The sequence below is a fragment of the Mustela lutreola genome, chromosome 7, assembly GCF_030435805.1.
Source record: "Mustela lutreola isolate mMusLut2 chromosome 7, mMusLut2.pri, whole genome shotgun sequence".
NCBI lineage: Eukaryota > Metazoa > Chordata > Mammalia > Carnivora > Mustelidae > Mustela > Mustela lutreola.
The window spans coordinates 17560861-17579076 of record NC_081296.1 but is presented as its reverse complement, the minus strand read 5'-3'; positions in this window follow the sequence as shown (position 1 = coordinate 17579076).

Below are 18216 nucleotides of genomic sequence, written 5' to 3'. Positions count from 1 at the left end.
AGGCTGGGAATTCATTAGGTAAATTGGCACTGCAATTGGTTGTGCTTCTATTGAAGAAGAAGAAAACACTGGCATAAAAATTCTGTGAAACAGCATAATTTAAAGGCGAATTGTTTCCTCCAAATATTGAATCCCTTGAATTTGGGGTTTGCTTTCAGGCAATTGAAATTTTCCTAGCACATTTAAACCAAAAGGAATTTACTAGCAAATATTAGGAAGATATAAAATTATTGGAAGTAGGTTATAAAAGATCCTGGCCACACTTCCAGGAATGATTTCACCTTCCAAATTAAACTGCCTTTACCATAATCATGTTCTCAATTGCAGAAACAAACAAACAACTTAGAATCAGAGAGCAGAGATGACATACCTGCATTCTCTCTGTCCTGATCTGGGGCAGCACAAGGGATGCCTCAAGTTCCATACCGCTTTGCTTTTTTTTTTTTTTAATTTTTATTTTATTTTATTTTATTTATTTTTCAGAGGGAGAGCGAGCACAGGCAGACAGAATGGAAGGCAGAGTCAGAGGGAGAAGCAGACTCCCCGTGGAGCAAGGAGCCCGATGTGGGACTCGATCCCAGGACGCTGGGATCATGACCTGAGCCGAAGGCAGCTGCTTAACCAACTGAGCCACCCAGGCGTCCTACCCCTTTGCTTTTAATTCATTTCTGAGTCTATTTCATGTAAGTTTATCTGCCTGAGCAAATAAATTGCATCCAGAAAACCAGCTGCAAAGACATCTAAGAAGTGCAGTTCTTGAACCTCTCCAAATATGAATGCACACTAGAAGGAAACAAGGTGGCTGCTAAGCATTAATACATACCACATTTCTGTCACATCTTTAAAAATAATTTTGTAAAGTTTACTATAAATTGAAATTGTGTATATAAGACCCAGTTGCTGTTTATATTATATATTTAAAGGTGTGTTCCTGTGAGAAATAGAAAAAAATCAGTATCAAATTTTATTATGGGACAGAAAGTCCCAGGTGCCCTAAATTCCCTAATGCTTTTATTTTTGAGTGAATGTGATTATCTTTGTTTTTTGTGTATAGCATACAGAACTAAGGAGAAAAAAAATCACTGCTCTAAATTTTTGGTTAACTTTAATTGACTGACTGATGTTAAAGTTTTTATGGAATCAGTAATCGGAACGTAGGAATTTCTTTAAGCAAGATACATTTTATTTGTAAGCAAGAGAAAAATAGATGTCATTATACTATAATATTCTTTTCCTCATCTATGGACTTTTTCCTTCACATTGAGACCTACCTCAGTCTCCATAAGTTGCTAGGACTCACCAGTCTTTAAAAAAAACTCTTATGGGGCACCTGGGTGGTTGTCATAAAGCCTCTGCCTTTGGCTCAGGTCATGATCCCAGGGTCCAGGGATCAATCACTCCCTCCCCCTTTGGGCTCCATATTCAGTGGGAGGCCTGCTTCTCGCTGTCCCGCTCCCTTTGCTTGTCTTTCCTCTCTCACTGTCTATCTCTGTCAAATGGAGAAAATAAAAATCTTAAAAAAAAAAAGAAGTCCTTTAAAAAGAAAAAAACACCCTCATACCCATGCTTATAGTTTATCACACAAAAAGACAGTTTAAAATCAACAAAGTAAAAAGATGCGTGTGGTGAATGAAGTTCAGATAAATCAGTGGAAGCTTTCAGGTGCCACTAACTAATGGAGTCATACAGAAAAGTATGCCCTAGTAACAGGGCATTATGATATATGCAAGATATTCCCATGTGACTGACTTCTACTTCTCAGACTCCAGCCATCTTTTACCCCATTTATCATAAATTACATTTATGGATATGTCAGATTAGTAGAGTATGACCCAAGCCTACAGGCATACAAAAAATACTTTTTTCAAACAAAGTATCATAAGAGTTCTGAGGTTGCTTCTCAGGAGCCATCCAAAGGCCAGTTCTGAAGATGGGCTTTCCTTTGGAATATATAAGATTTTAGCAACCCAGATCTACTAAATTTACTCTTGTTTGTCCCCCATCTTTGATGTGTGTGTGCTTCCAATAAATTTGATGAGATGTTCCTGGTTCATAAGTTAAACAATGCCTTTAGAGACATAGAACTCATCAACAATCTTATTTTCTTTATTTGCAGAAATAGTCCAGGGATTTCTGGGTGGCTCAGTCAGTTAAGTGTCTGCCCTCAATTCACGTCATGGTCTGAGTACTGGGATTGAGCCTAAGTAGGTCTTCCTGCTCAGTGGGGAGCCTGCTTCTCCCTCTTCCTCTGCCTGCCCCACCCCCACCCTATTGTTTCTCTCTCCCTAGCTCTCTGTCAAATAAATTAAATCTTAAAAATAAAGAAAGAAAGAAAATAAATAGGCCACTTACCTTTATTCTAGAATTTCATCTGATTCCTTTAAACTTACATTTTCCCATGATTTCACATGCGCTCACACACACACACACACACACACACACATCTCTCTCTCTCTCTCTCTCTCCCTCTCTCTCTCTCTCATTGCTTCTTTTCCCTAGGAAGATTCTTTTGCTTACATTTCCTAGCCTTAGAGACATATCCATTGGAACTTGGTGCAGTGTTATAGGAGGAGCACTAAGACCCTGTAACTGACTGGCTTGAATGTGCCACAATCTTCAGATCAAAATAAGTAGAAAACATTTCTCTCTCTAGGAATGAACTGTTCATACACGACTAGGTATGACTCACAAAAATGCATTATTTTAAATTTTGGATGTCAGAAGTTCTTAAGGCATCTCACTGGACTAAAACTGATATGTGGACAGGTATACATTCCTTCTGAGGGTCTAGGGGAAAATTCATTTTCCAGTTTGAGCCTGTCCACATTCCTTAGCTCATGGCTCATCTTCTTTCTCTATTTTCAAAGCCAACAACTTTGATCACATCCTGCTTATGTGACAATCTCTGGTTCTTTTCTGCCTACCTCTTTCACTTTCTTTTAAACCTTTTCAAAGGTTTTAATTTTAAGTAATTTCTATCCCCAACATGGGGGTTGAACTCACAACCCAGAGAGAGATCAGGAGTCACATGCTATAACAATTGAGCCAGTGAGCTGCCCCCTCCCTCTTCTACTTTTAAAAATTATTGTGATTACACTGGTCTAACTCAAGTAATATAGGATGATTTCTTCATTTTAAGGTCAATTGATTAGCAACTTACTTTCACCCACAACCTTAAGTCATTTCCTTTCGTCATACAAACTAGCATATTCACAGATTAGAAATATCTAAGCCTCTTTAGAGATCATTATTTGTAGACATATTGGGGGACTGTTATTCTGTCTACCACTAAGTAAGAGTCAAAAAAATTGTGTTTGAAATTTACCCAGTAACATTTTAAGTTCACATAATATCCTTTAATGCTGAGGTATAAAGAAAAACATTAAATTCATGATCAGCCAAATTTTTTCAAGAAGTCAAGATTTTGAGTTCCTTAGAAGAGTTTAGTCGAGTGGAAGTTAGGGAAATAGGACTGTTCCTTTGTGTGTGTGTGGATATTAGTGCAGATATATTCATGTAAATAAAATGCAGATGTCATTATTACTTGTAATTCTTTGATTAGTATATAATATCCCTCTGATAATTGACTAAATAATAAAAGATGAGACAGTCAAACTAGTAGTAGTCTAGAAAACAAAAACAAAAAAATGCAGAAATAAATAAAAATATCTAATTATCATCATTCAATTTTTTTGTAATAATTACTATTAACATTTCACTTCTTCCTGTACCTATTAATAATTGAAGGGGGAAAATCTTCTTAAGGAGAGATGGGACTAAGTTTCCATTTCTTTACATCTATGCATTTATGAGTTCTGACAATTTGTCAACTCCATTTATGCTAAAGGTACACAATGCTAATATTTGTCATGACATGTACAGAAGAAAAATGCTTGGTGCTACATTTTTCATATAATTTTAATATGATTTTTGAAAAGAAAGAAAATTTGAAAGTTGTATGTCTAAAAGGATAATCTCAATCTTTTAAAAAGACATACGTATTTTCTAAAATTGGGTGTATTTAATTAATTATATCTAATAGGGCTAGAGCAGAGGAAATACTTTTAAATGTAAATGCACTCACAAATGTGTAGAAAATAGTGAAAATCTATACTGAAAAATATTTCTCTAGCCATTAGCAATTTTTACAAGTTTGATATTTCTGTTCAGACCTGATTAAGATTCTTTTGAAAATTCAGATAATTTAATATTCAAAGACACATAAAATGAAACTAATGAATGCAAATGCAATCATTGCCACTATGTTTTAGATTTGACCAAATTAAGAATATTACTGGATCAGCAAGTAAACTGGTGATGCAAGTAAATGTTACTTGATTTTAATCAGAAATTATGCTTTGTGAATATTGGTGAACAATTACTTTGAAAAATAAATGCATTTGAAGGCAACATATTGTAGGAAGTTTATGTATCTCCAGTTTCAGTATAGATTTACATGTCTGTTTCCAGAAATAATACTTTCATCTTTTCCCACAATATATAATAGAATGTACATTGACTCTAAAACCCTCCCTATAGTACCCACTAGAGTGCTGATAGAATATATTCTTAAAATACTCTTTAAAGGTAAAAATGTACATTGTCTATAAACTAGTAATAGCTAATATAACCATTAATCTCAGAGAAACATGGAAACATATAATAGAAAGATACAAGATTTTAAAAGTGAGTAAATGAGGACTAAACTCACACCAGTAGAATAGGTAAATACACTGTAGAATATTCATACCATACAAGTATAGACTGAGGTCAAGTGACATAAACAAACAATAGCTGTATAGATCACTGTAAATAACATAACAAATTTAGAGCGAAGAAAGCAACATTATAATAAAGATGCCATGGACTTAGATCATAAAAATGCAAACAGTGTCTATTAATCAAATATTTGTTAAAATAAATGTGTTAGGCATGCAAAATATAGTAAAATATAATGATACATATGCATTAAAAGGCATAGAAATGAGGGTAGTGGTTAGTTCTTGGTGGACAGGTGAATTTGTTCAAGAAAGGGATATACAGGACTTCAAATATATTTGTAATGTGTAACTTCTAATATGAACATTGACTCTATCCATTTTTCTCCCTTTTTTATTGTTTTTGACTGTGCAAATTATTCCATAATCCAAAAGTGGGATCTGCTAGTTTATGCTTTCTGTGGTGTCATTTTTCCATGTGTATAACAAAACTCTGGAAAATAGAGTTAACAGAGATATTCTTTTCCAAAGCTTTTTGCCTCAAGCAGAATCTCTAAAGTGCCAGTCCTGATACAGTTTGTAGAGTGATTTCCTTTAGAAAAGACCAACTTCCACATCTATCTCCTTTAGATATTGATGAAGGAATGTGGCCAGCAGTACTTTCACAAAATGGAAAAAGATCTTGGGTGTTAGCTATCCCTTAACAATTGGTAGTCTGCCCTCTCTGAGATAGACACTAGCCTCTCAGTGCATGAGATCCTTTTCCTAACTCATCTGCAATCAAGTAATTTGAAAACAAAAATTGTCACTCAAAAAATGTGATATTGAAATTTTTTAAAAAATATTTTATTTATTTATTTGACAGACAGAGATCTCAAGTAGGGGGAGAGATAGGCAGAGAGAGAGGGGAGGAAGCGGGGCTCCCTGCTGAGCAGAGAGACCCATGTGGGTCTCGATCCCAGGACCCTGGGATCATGACCCGAGCCGAAGGCAGAGGCTTTAACACCCTGAGCCACAGAGGTGCCCCGGAACATTTTTTTTTTTAGTGGACATTGGATATCATGGACCTAAAAGATTCCTACCAGAAAGTTTGAACAAGGCCATAATGGACTCCTTTCCTAAAGAGCAGCCTCTGTTAGTTCTATGGGCAGTTACTCTGTCGCTGTATTAGTCATTTTTTATGTGTGTCCCACTATCACCTAATTAGATGTGAAAATAAATTTTGTTGTTGTTGTTGCTTGCAAAAGTATTTTTGTTTGCGAGCATGCTTAGTAAATACAGGTTAAGTAAGGAAGTAAGAACCATATGGGGAAGAAGCTTGTCTATTCACAGAATACTAGGTACCTAACATTGATTTAGTCACTAGATGCTGTCTCAGGTAAACTTCCAATGCAGGAACACACTTGGCTTAGCTATTTTGGGCCATGATAGCAGAATATCACAGACTGGATAGTTTAAAAATAACAGAAATTTATTTCTCACAGTTCTGGAGGTTGGAGTCCAAGATCAGGGTGCCAATATGGCTGGGTTCTGGTGAAGGGTTGTACACTGCCAACTTCTCCCTGTGCCTTCCATTGGTGGAAGGGGCAAGCGACCTTTGGTGGAGGTTTCTCTTTTATAAAGTACTGATCCCACCTATGAGGGTTCCATCATTATAACTTAAGCATTTCTCCAAAGCCCTACTTCCTAATGTCTTCATAAGGGGCATTAGGATTTCAAGATATGAATTTTGGGGAGACACAATCATTTAAACATACCAACAGTCATGTGAAAATGCCAGGAATGATGAACCTCATTATATAATCATGTGATAGTATATTTCTGAAATTATTAGCTGAAACCCACAGTCAGTACAGCAAATGTTGTCTTACAATCATCATAAAGTTATATAGATTACAGTATATTTTTAATTTTGTATTGCATCTTAAAAATATAGGTATGAGTTATGCTAGACCCTAATAATAAGACTACTGTTATAAATAATCTGACAGCCTAAAATATTTTATGTGCTGACTACTGTTTAAAACATTATCTATTCTGGAATGTAACTCTACTAAGGGAAAATTGATGTAGTGACAAAGCACTATTTTTTTTCCCTGATGTCATTACTCAAAGAAACAAAGCAGTTTGCACTAATGATAATAGTAATAATCTTTCATTTATTTGGTGTTTAAAGCAGCAGTTCACTAGAGCAAAACAAAATATTTTCAAAGATTCATTTCATGTTTTATTTGTGTTTGGTTATAAATATTTGAAAAAGAAATGGAAATTTAGTATGAAGTATGGTAATATAGTATGGAAATATTTATATATTTTCTATAAAGATGCATTCAGAAAGGGATCTCTTTTCTCCTTGGATCAATCAAATTATAAGAGAATTAATTCAAAATTACTTTTCACAGTAGCCTTGCTTTCTCAATGCAATTAAAATTCCTAGGTATATTATATATAATACTATATTTTCCTAAATTCCATAGGACAGATAGAAAGTTTAATATATTGGCTAGGAAAGTATTTCAATTGCATAGCTATCCAAAAGAGCAATCCAATGTCATTCCCTAACAGCATTTGTGGGAAAATACAGAAATGATTTCTTAAAAACTTACTGGGATGACTACAGGCACCCAAATTCCATTCTGAAAAGGCTATAGTACTTGTTCCTTGACATTTTCAAAGTTCATGTGATTCTGAGAAATGATTAAAGGTTATCTCCATAGCATAATACTGATGACAGTTTCCCTAGTTTGCCATAGTTCATAGGTAGCAAAGAATGTATTGTTTTAAGAATTTTTATTTTCTTTTTCACTCCATCCCTCAAGTCACAATATAATCATTTGCTTCGTTCCCTAAGCTGATGTAGAGGTCTATGTATACCTGGATAGTATATCTCTAATAATGACACAAATACATAGTCTGAGCCCTACGGATCGTTTTGTTTTTATCATTTCCTTTGATTTTTTCTATCTGAACAGTATATTATTTCTTTATCACAAATCAAGAAAAATAGAAATTAAAATCATCTTGTAACCTGTTACTGACAGTTTTATTTCTCTAAGGGCTATTTAAGATACAACTAATATAATATCTTTTCTCTTAATATACTTTTTAAAATTTATTTTTTATTTATTTTCAGCATAACAATATTTTGTTTTTTGTATCACACCCACTGCTCCATGCAATCTGTGCCCTCTACAATACCCACCACCTGGTTCCCCCAACCTCCCACCCCCCCACCCCTTCAAATCCCTCAGATTGTTTTTCAGAGTCCATAGTCTCTCATGATTCACCTCCCCTTTCAATTTCCCCCAACTCCTTTCTCCTAACTCCCCATGTCCACCATGCTATTTGTTATGCTCCACAAATAAGTGAAACCATATGATAATTGACTCTCTCTTCTTGACTTATTTCACTCAGCATAATCTCCTCCAGTCCCGTCCATGTTGCTACAAAAGTTGGGTATTCATCCTTTCTTAATATACTCCTAATATAATATCTCTACTCTGAAGAGATGTTTGTATTCTTTTTTTTTTAGATGCTTATATTCTTAACATGTATTTTTATTCTATTCTAAAATTGTTTGATTTATTATAAGCTTATTTTTAAAAAATCAGATAATAAATGTTGGTAAATCTTATTTACTATTCTAAGTTTAAAACTAAGTAATTATAACTATAAATGTAAATGAGAATATAATTTCTAAAATTTTCTATTTCACCCAAGGGATAAAATAGTCACTACTTGAGAGACTGCTAATCAAAAATCGTGTTAATATGCAAACATTAACTGATTATTGTTTGATCTATCTCAGGATCTCATTCCCACCTTGATTAATAATTAATATATGACAATTCTCTCTCTTCCTCTTTCATACTTTCATATGTGCATATGTAAGAGAAAGTCTTGCTCTACAGCCCAAGGAGACATTGTGGAAATATTTCATTACAGAGTAGATCCAACAGGATGATTTTCCGAGCTTCCACACTCAGATACCTACTGATATTTGTTTCCCATTTTTGTTCTCTTTCTCTTACACTTCCCTTTGCCCTGTGAGGCATAGATTTCAATTATTATCATTTTACATATGATATGATTGAGGCAGAATGAAATAAATTCTTGCCCAATTTTGCACAGACAGGAAGTGGCAGGACTACTATGATTGAGAACCTGTGATGGAGAATGGACATGCAAAGATGAGTAAATTGTGGTTTCTTCCATTTAAGAGCTTTCTTTTTTAAAGATTTATTTACTAATTGAATAGAGAGAGCATGAGCATGCACACAAGTGAGCAGGGGAAGGGGCAGAGACAGAGGGAGACAAGCAGACTCTGAGCTGAGAATAGAGCCCTGCAAAGGCTTGATCTCAGGACCCTGAGATCATGACCTGAGCTGAAATCAAGAATCAGATGCTTAACCAACTGAGCCACCCAGGCACCCATTCCATAAAAATTTTTAAGTGTGCTTTGGGTTATTGGTATATGCATTTGATCTGGACAATAGTGAGTAAACTTGAGTACAGGTTTGTAACAGTGATTAAGAGATTTTTCATCCAATCTGAGAGTGAATCCCAGCTTTAACATGAAGTAGCTGGATGACCTTGGACAGGATACTTAGCTTTCCTTGTTTCAATTCATTTACCTATAAAGTGAGTTAATTATATCAATAATGCAAATGTATCATGGCAATTAATTGAGTTTAAGAACATAAATTATCAAATATAACTTCTCACATACAGTTAACATTCAATAAAAAATTACCATTATAAAGTGTTTTGGCAACAGTGCAACAGCGCATCATAAGAGAGACTGTAAGATCATTCTTGAAGCCAACATGTAAGAGATATAGCATATTCTATCTAATTTATTATTTATTTAAATGTCGCATATTATCTATTTTTAACTTATTTCATTTTTTTAAAGATTTTATTTATTTATCAGAGAGAGAGGGAGGGAGAGAGCGAGCACAGGCAGACAGAATGACAGCCAGAGGCAGAGGCAGAGGCAGAGGGAGAAGCAGGCTCCCTGCCGAGCAAGGAGCCTGATGTAGGACTCGATCCTAGGATGCTGAGATCATGACCTGAGCCAAAAGCAGCTGCTTAACGAACTGAGCCACCCAGGTGTCCCTAACTTATTTCATTTTAAATTCATGCATTGGGTGAGCAGGTGCACTAGGTAATTTGTAAGGTTCTCTTAAACTACAATGTTACATAAAATAAACAGAAATTGATAGAAGACCAAGTATTTCAATCAACTTCATTACCTATTGTCAGACCATTTTTATAATACTTCATAATAATGGAACACTACACCTATTTTTTTATAAACATAACTGGAAGTTTAAAAAAGCTTAAGTAGGGCTTCCTTTAAATTGTGCTTTCTAATTACACTCTGAAAGTTTACTAAAGGTGGTAACAATTTATACCAGGATTATACCATCTCTTGTTGCTCCCAGAAAAAGAAAATTGTATAAGATTTTGAGTGAGATTTTGAAAGTGTTCAGAAGACTTATAATAGGAGGTAGAGGCAAAAACCAGAGGAAAGAGATTATAAATGAGATTGTAGAACATTTTATACCTTCAAGTTTCTTTTATTTGAGACATAAATGAAGGCCACAGGTTACCTGAATGCCTATAATGTGCTAACTGTTGCTATATACACCATGTCTTTTCAAATATATTTGCACACTATTTTCAGCACAAAGCCATGGATGGTGTTTTTGCAATGGCAAAATAAAAGAGATATTACTAAATCACAGAAACTAAAATGTGATTTTTTACAAGAAGCAATTAAAGAAAAGGAGCCCTTCTCTTGCCCTTGTAGATAAATGGTTAATGCACCAAAGTGTGATATTTAATTACCTCTTTTTATTTTACCTTTCATTATTTTAACTTTCATAGATACACATGTTAGACTGGCCATAAAATTATATAGTCCATTCTAAGGTACAACTACAGTGTTTTTCTGGCTGATTTCCTGCTGCACAGTATTTTGCCTGTGGTCACCACACCATGGGAAGGTTTTCCTCCAATTGGTTCCAAATTTACAGCCCTAAAACTTTACCAGTGTCATGTCATTAAACAGGGGAGTCTTTGTTCCTGCAATCAATTAGAAATCTCTAAGTTCCATCCTCCTCCATTTGATCAATCTACTTGGCAAGATGAAGATGTTAATTCCAATTGCCAATGTCTCAGGATGTAAAGTATTCTGACCACTATACAAAATCCTACTATATCAAATCCTTTCAAAAAGAGAAACAACATCAATTCATAGGGAAATAAAAAAGAGGCTGTCTTGCAGAATTGTTGTAAGCTGTGTAACTTCAAACTGCATCCTTAGTGAGAAGCATGTATATGTATATATAATATATCTGCAAAATTCAGTGGAAAAAGTCCTTTACTTGACAAAGGGTTATTACTTAAGTTTTTTTAGTTTCAATGGCACAGAAAACAACACGTGAAACAAATAAGTACACAGTATAAATTACTGGAAATAGAGGGGTATTCCGGTCACCTTTTGATTTTTTTAAATACTTTTTAATTTAATATAATCTTCTTAAATTCAAGGATCCTTAATTATCAGTGACATTATTCTGTCATCTCTCTATCTTTCCCTATATATAGAAAGCCAGACAAATTAGCCAAAATCTAACATTTCAGTATGTTATTGCTTTATGCAAAGCTAAAAAAATATGAACATATTGTTTCTATTTAAATCATACCTATGCATGACAATGGTACTCTTTTACATGTGACATATATATTTATAACATCCACATATATATTATACACATACAGATAAATACTGATCTGTGTGTGTTTATGTATTTACATATTTATTTTAAATAAATAAATTTATCAACGTACAAAATCCAGAAAAAAATCTTGATATATTCTCAACTTCTATCTAAGTAGAACACGGTCATCATGACACAATAATACAGATGTTGAAAATTCCTTCTTTTATATTAACATGAAAATAAGTGAAACAAAAGGTATAATTGTATTTTTTCAAACTTAATCTTTAGGTATAAAACAATGCCCAGGAAGTGATTACTAATATTTGTTGGATGAAAATATAGACTAATAAATATTTATTCATTTACTTTATTCAGTAAAGTGTTACATAGAACCTACAATTTGATAAGCAGTGAAAGGGTGTTAGTGATTAAGAGATAAAAAATTACTCTGCCCTCAATAAAATTTCAAACTAACAGAATAGAAACCTATTAACACATAATAAAATGCAATGCCATTATTGCCAGATGTAGTGAATATTTTCCTACCAACCCTCTATTTGAAAACCTGTGTAAAGACCTCAACAGCTAACTGGAAATAACAAACTATTTCCTGGATTCTATACTATTTAAGAACAGTCAATTAATAATATTTCTCATTTCTATTAGCCAGGAATGCTTTATAAAATAAAATTCAGTTAACATGTTTCCCATTCCAAGCTTTCATTTTTTTTTAAGTGAAGTTCTTTTATTATTATTATCATTTTTCTTTGAGTACAGCTGACACACAATGTTAATTTCAGGTGCACAGCTCGTGATTTCACAAATTTATTTGGTATTCTATGCTCACCACTCTTAAAACTTTTGTCTTTTCTCCTCTTAAAAGTCTGCCTCTCTACTGACCCACTTCACTGTGCTTTAAAAACTCTCTTTTTGAGGAAGCAAATTTAAAAAAAGCAATAATTTATTCACAAAATGCCCATTTCATCTTCTTCCTTAAGTGCAATCTGACTGCTCTTGCCGCTGACCCACTATCCTTCATTTTTCTGAGTTTGGAGCTCACTACTCAGTTATGTTTCTTGGCCGCTGGAGAGTGGTTTAGCTATTCTCCTATTGCGTTTGTTTCATTGCAACTTTGACCAAAATCTGGCAAAAATCCTTTGTTGATGATGTTAATGCCACCTGTTGCTTAATAAAATTTCAAGATATTAGCTGAATTTATACATTCCCCCATTTAACTGAAAAACTTCCCTTTAGTCACAGAAGGCAGGTTCTGGTTTGGAAAAAAAAAAAAAAGGACAAAAACATCAACAACAACAACAAAACACTAAACAGAGGGAAAAAACAGAGAGAGGAAAAAAATTTCTGCATTTACAGTTATAAAATATACTCTTCATATCCACAATGATAAAAAAAAATAACTTTCATATCTCTTTCAAAGTGCTGAGTTCCTAGAGAGGAAATTGGGGGTAAATGTCTCAATATGCTAAGTCTTATATAATTTAGCATGCAATTTGCTGTAGAAGACAGATGGAGGCAGAAATACTTAAATGTTGACTCAGGTGATGAATGCCATGTCCACATATGTAAATACAAGAACGTAAAAGAAAAAAAGGGGGGGGCACCTGGGTGGCTCAGTGGGTTAAAGCCTCTGCCCTCGGCTCCGGCCATGATCTCAGGGTTCTGGGATCGAGCCCCGCATAGGGCTCTCTGCTTGGCAGGGAGCCTGCTTCTTCCCTTCTCTCTCTGCCTGCCTCTCTGCCTACTTGTGATCTCTGTCTGTCAAGTAAATAAATAAAATCTTAAAAAAAAAAATAACTGGGGTTTCTAGAATTTTCTGGGCTGTGGACATTAAAAACCTTTCCTATGGTATCCATTCCTTGAAAAGACACACTTGTGACTACTACAATCCACACTTCTATGGCAGTCAAGAAAGTTTAACATGTAGTGAAAGCGAACTAATAGAAATAGCATAACACTGCTAGTTCATGTGGAACTCATTTTTTGTGAACTTAGTCCTACCATGAACAGGTGAAACCTCTGTCCAAGTGAGCAAACCTTTGGTGATAGATACTTTTAGAGTGGAGAGATCATATATTATAACCTGCTTGTTTCACAAAATATGTTTCCCTCCACCCATCTGGATAATTTCATTCTCTTCTCTCAGTTACTGCTGCAAACTCTGAACTTACCATTATTCATTCATAATTCCACCCCAAACTCCATTTAATTTTCCAATAATTACTAGAACAATCTTCTTAAATATAGGTCTGGTTAAATTAATTATCTATCCTTGTCTGGTTTTGGGATCAAGATGAAGGACCTCAATGTGCGAAAGGAATCCATCAAAATCCTTGAGGAGAACACAGGAAGCAACCTCTTTGACCTCAGCCGCAGCAACATCTTCCTAGGAACAATGCCAAAGGCAAGGGAAGCAAGGGCAAAAATGAACTATTGGGATTTCATCAAGATCAAAAAATTTTGCACAGCAAAGGAAATAGTTAACAAAATCAAAAGACAACTGACAGAATAGGAGAAGATATTTGCAAACGACATATCAGATAAAGGACTAGTGTCCAGAATCTATAAAGAACTTAGCAAACTCAACACCCAAAGAACAAATAATCCAATCAAGAAATGGGCAGAGGACATGAACAGACATTTCTGCAAAGAAGACATCCAGATGGCCAACAGACACATGAAAAAGTGCTCCATATCACTCGGCATCAGGGAAATACAAATCAAAACCACAATGAGATATCACCTCACACCAGTCAGAATGGCTAAAATCAACAAGTCAGGAAATGACAGATGCTGGCAAGGATGTGGAGAAAGGGGAACCCTCCTACACTGTTGGTGGGAATGCAAGCTGGTGCAGCCACTCTGGAAAACAGCATGGAGGTTCCTCAAAGTGTTGAAAATAGAACTGCCCTATGACCCAGCAATTGCACTATTGGGTATTTACCCTAAAGATACAAACATAGTGATCCAAAGGGGCATGTGCACCCGAATGTTTATAGCAGCAATGTCCACAATAGCCAAACTATGGAAAGAACCTAGATGTCCATCAACAGATGAATGGATCAAGAAGATGTGGTATATATACACAATGGAATACTATGCAGCCATCAAAAGAAATGAAATCTTGCCATTTGCGACAACATGGATGGAACTAGAGCGTATCATGCTTAGCGAAATAAGTCAAGCAGAGAAAGACAACTACCATATGATCTCCCTGATATGAGGAAGTGGTGATGCAACATGGGGGCTTAAGTGGGTAGGAGAAGAATAAATGAAACAAGATGGGATTGGGAGGGAGACAAACCATAAGTGACTCTTAATCTCACAAAACAAACTGAGGGTTGCTGGGGGGAGGGGGTTTAGGAGAAGGAGGTGGGATTATGGACATTGGGGAGGGTATGTGCTCTGGTGAGTGCTGTGAAGTGTGTAAACCTGGTGATTCACAGACCTGTACCCCTGGGGATAAAAATATATGTTTATAATAAATAAATAAATAAATAAATAAAATTATCTATCAAAAGCTTTCAGAATTTAAGATAATCTCAGCATCTTCTTACAGAAATATTCCTCCTCATTTGATTTTTTACTTAATTCCCATGTTTACCACTGACTATACTATCATCTATTTCCCACATGCTAATATAGAGACATTGCATATTTAATTTCCTAGAATTCCCCCTTCTTGCCATTCTACCTCAGGATAATTGCACTAATATTTCCATTTACCTGAATCTAAAGAAGTCACACGAAACTGTAATAGTTGATGTCACTCAGAAAAGAGCTCAGATCCCCATCTTATGCCTTAATTTTTTATGACTGCCACCAGGGAACACCTCTACATCACCTGGTTCTGATAGCTAGTGGGGTTTATGCCCTGGATCCCACAGGACTATAACCAACAGAGGAAGAGTTCTTAGATGACTACTAGCCCCAGGGCCTGGCAAGATGCAACAGAATTAAAGTCTTTCTGTAAATGAGATTTATTACATATCTGTAATGATTGTGACCTGAGTGGCAGGCTTATAATTAAACATGAAAATAGGGACAAACTATAATCTTTCCAGAAACCTTGGGGGGTGGGCACTGTCTTCATGCTCACCCTCTGGCTTGCTCCAGAGCATCACTGTCTCCTGGAGGGAGATTTACAAGCAGCCATTGTCCAGGTTTTTGTCTGGTGCCCCAGTTTTTTTGCAGCTGCCCCAATCCAGGGAACACCTCTTGATTGCCTGGCTCTGATGATGGGGTAAGACTGTATTCTTGTGTCCAATGAGACTGTAGCAATTAGAAGGATGGTTCTTGGCTGGCTACCCCCAGGACACTGCACACAATGGACTGTGGAATACTCCTAAGTCTTTCTGTGAAGGGGGTTCCTTTGCATACTTTAGAGCTTCAACATGAGGGGCAGGTTTCAGGTTTGGCACACATTTAGTGGCTTACAGAGCTTCTCTCAAAAAACTTAGGCTGGAAATGCCATTTTGGTGCTATTCCTCTGCCTGGCTTCAGCTTGCCTCCATAACACAGGAAAGAACTTATACACTTACCTGGAAGCCATATCTTTGTGACTGCTGCCCAGAAGTATACTTCCAGATCACCTAGCTTTAGTAGCCAACAGGGTTTATGCTTGCAGTCCCAGAAGACTATATGTAGCTGTACCTCATTTTATTGCACATTCAAGATATTATAGCTTTGTTTTGTTTTGTTTTGTTTTACAAATTGAAGATTTGTGTCAACTTTTCATCAAGCAAGTCTAGGGGTATTATTTTTCTGACAACCTTGGCTCACTTTATGTCTCTGTGTCACATTTGGGTAATTCTTACAATATTTCAAACTTTTTCATTGTTATTATATTTGTTATGATGATAAGAGATTGGTATTTTTTTTTATTGTAATTGTTTTGGGGACCACAAACTATGCCCATATAAGATGGTGCACTTAACTGATAAATGCTGTGTATTTCTGACTATACCACAGACCAGTCATTCCCCCAACTCTCTCCCTCTCCTCAGCTATTCCTATTTCCTGACACAGAACAATATTGAAATTAGGTCAGTTAATAATCCTATAACAGGCTCTAAGTGTTCAAGTGAAAAGCAGAGTCAAGCATCTCTTACCTTAGATCAAAAGCTAGAAACAATTAAGCTTAGTGAAATGGGCATGTTAAAAGCTGAGATAGGTCAAAAGTAGGCGTCTTGGGCCAAATAGTCCAATTGTGAAAGATTAAAATTTTTGAAGGAAATTAAAGTACTACTCTAGTAAACACATAAATAAAAAGTTAAACAGCCTTATTGTTGATATGAATAAAGTTTCAGTGGTTTGGGACAGAAGATCATACAAACCAAAGCATTCCCAAAACAAAGCCCAATCCAAAGCAAGTCCCTGGTTTTCATCAATTCTGAGAAGGCTGAAGAGATGAGGAAGCTGCAGAAGAAAAGTCTGAAGCCAGCAGATGTTGGCTTATAAGGTTTTAAGGAAAGAAGTTGTCTCTATATCATAAAATTACAAGGTGAAGCAACAGGTTTTTTAGAAGATCTAGCTAAGATAATTAACGTAGGTGGCTACACTAAACAAAATATTTTCAATGAAGATAAAGCAGCTTTGTATTAGAAGAAGATGCCATCTAAGATTTTCAGAGCTATAGAAAAGAAGTTAGTACTTGGCTCCAAAGCTTCAAAAAACAGGCTGACTCTTTTGCTAGAGGCTAATGTAGTTGATGACTTTCAATTGAAGTCAATGCTCATTTACCATTCCAAAAATCCCAGGGGCCTTAAGAATGATGCTAAATCTACTCTGCCTGTGACGTTTAAATGGAACAACAAAGCCTGTATGACAGCACATCTGTTTACAACATAATTTCCTGAATATTTTAGCCAACCATTGGAAGTTACTGCTTGGGGGCACGGGGGGGAAGATTCCTTTCAAAATATGACTGTTCAATGACAATGCACTGGGTCACCTTAGAGTTCTATTAGAGATGGACAACAGGAATTAATAACAAGAATCTGGAAGAAGTTGATTTCAGGGGTACCTGGGTGCCTCAGTGAGTTAAGCTTCTGCCTTCAGCTCAGGTCATGGTCTCAGGGTCCTGGGATTGAGCCCGGCATTGGGCTCTCTGCTCAGCAGGGAGCCTGCCTCCCCCCCTCTCTCTGCCTATCTCTCTGCCTACTTGTGATCTCCCTCTGTGTGTCAAATAAATAAATTTAAAATCTAAAAACAAACAAACAAACAACAACAACAAAAAAGAAGTTGATTCCAACCCTCATGGATGACTTTGAGTTATTCAAGACTTCAGTAACTTCAGATTTGGTGGAAACAGCAAGAGAATTAGGGCCTGAAAATGAGACTGAATCATTGTTAATCTCATGATATAACTTGAATGGGTAACGGTTGCTTCTTATGGATGGACAAAGAAAGTGGCTTCTTGTGATAGAATCGACTCTTTATGAAGATGCTGTGCAGATTGTTGAAATATCAACAAAGCATTTTGAATATTACATAAACAGGTGATAAAGCAGTTGCAGGGTTTGAGAAAATTAAACCCAGTTTTGAAAGATGTTCTACAGCTTTATGTACTACAGAAAAATCATTTACAAAAGGAAGAGTCAATCCAGGATGCAAAGTTCATTATTTTCTTCATTTGAGAAATAGCCCTAACCATCCAAGCCTTTAGTAGCCACCACTCTAATTAGTTAGCAGACATCAATGAGGAAGCAAGACCTCCACCAGCAAAAGACTGAGTCACTGAAAGCTCA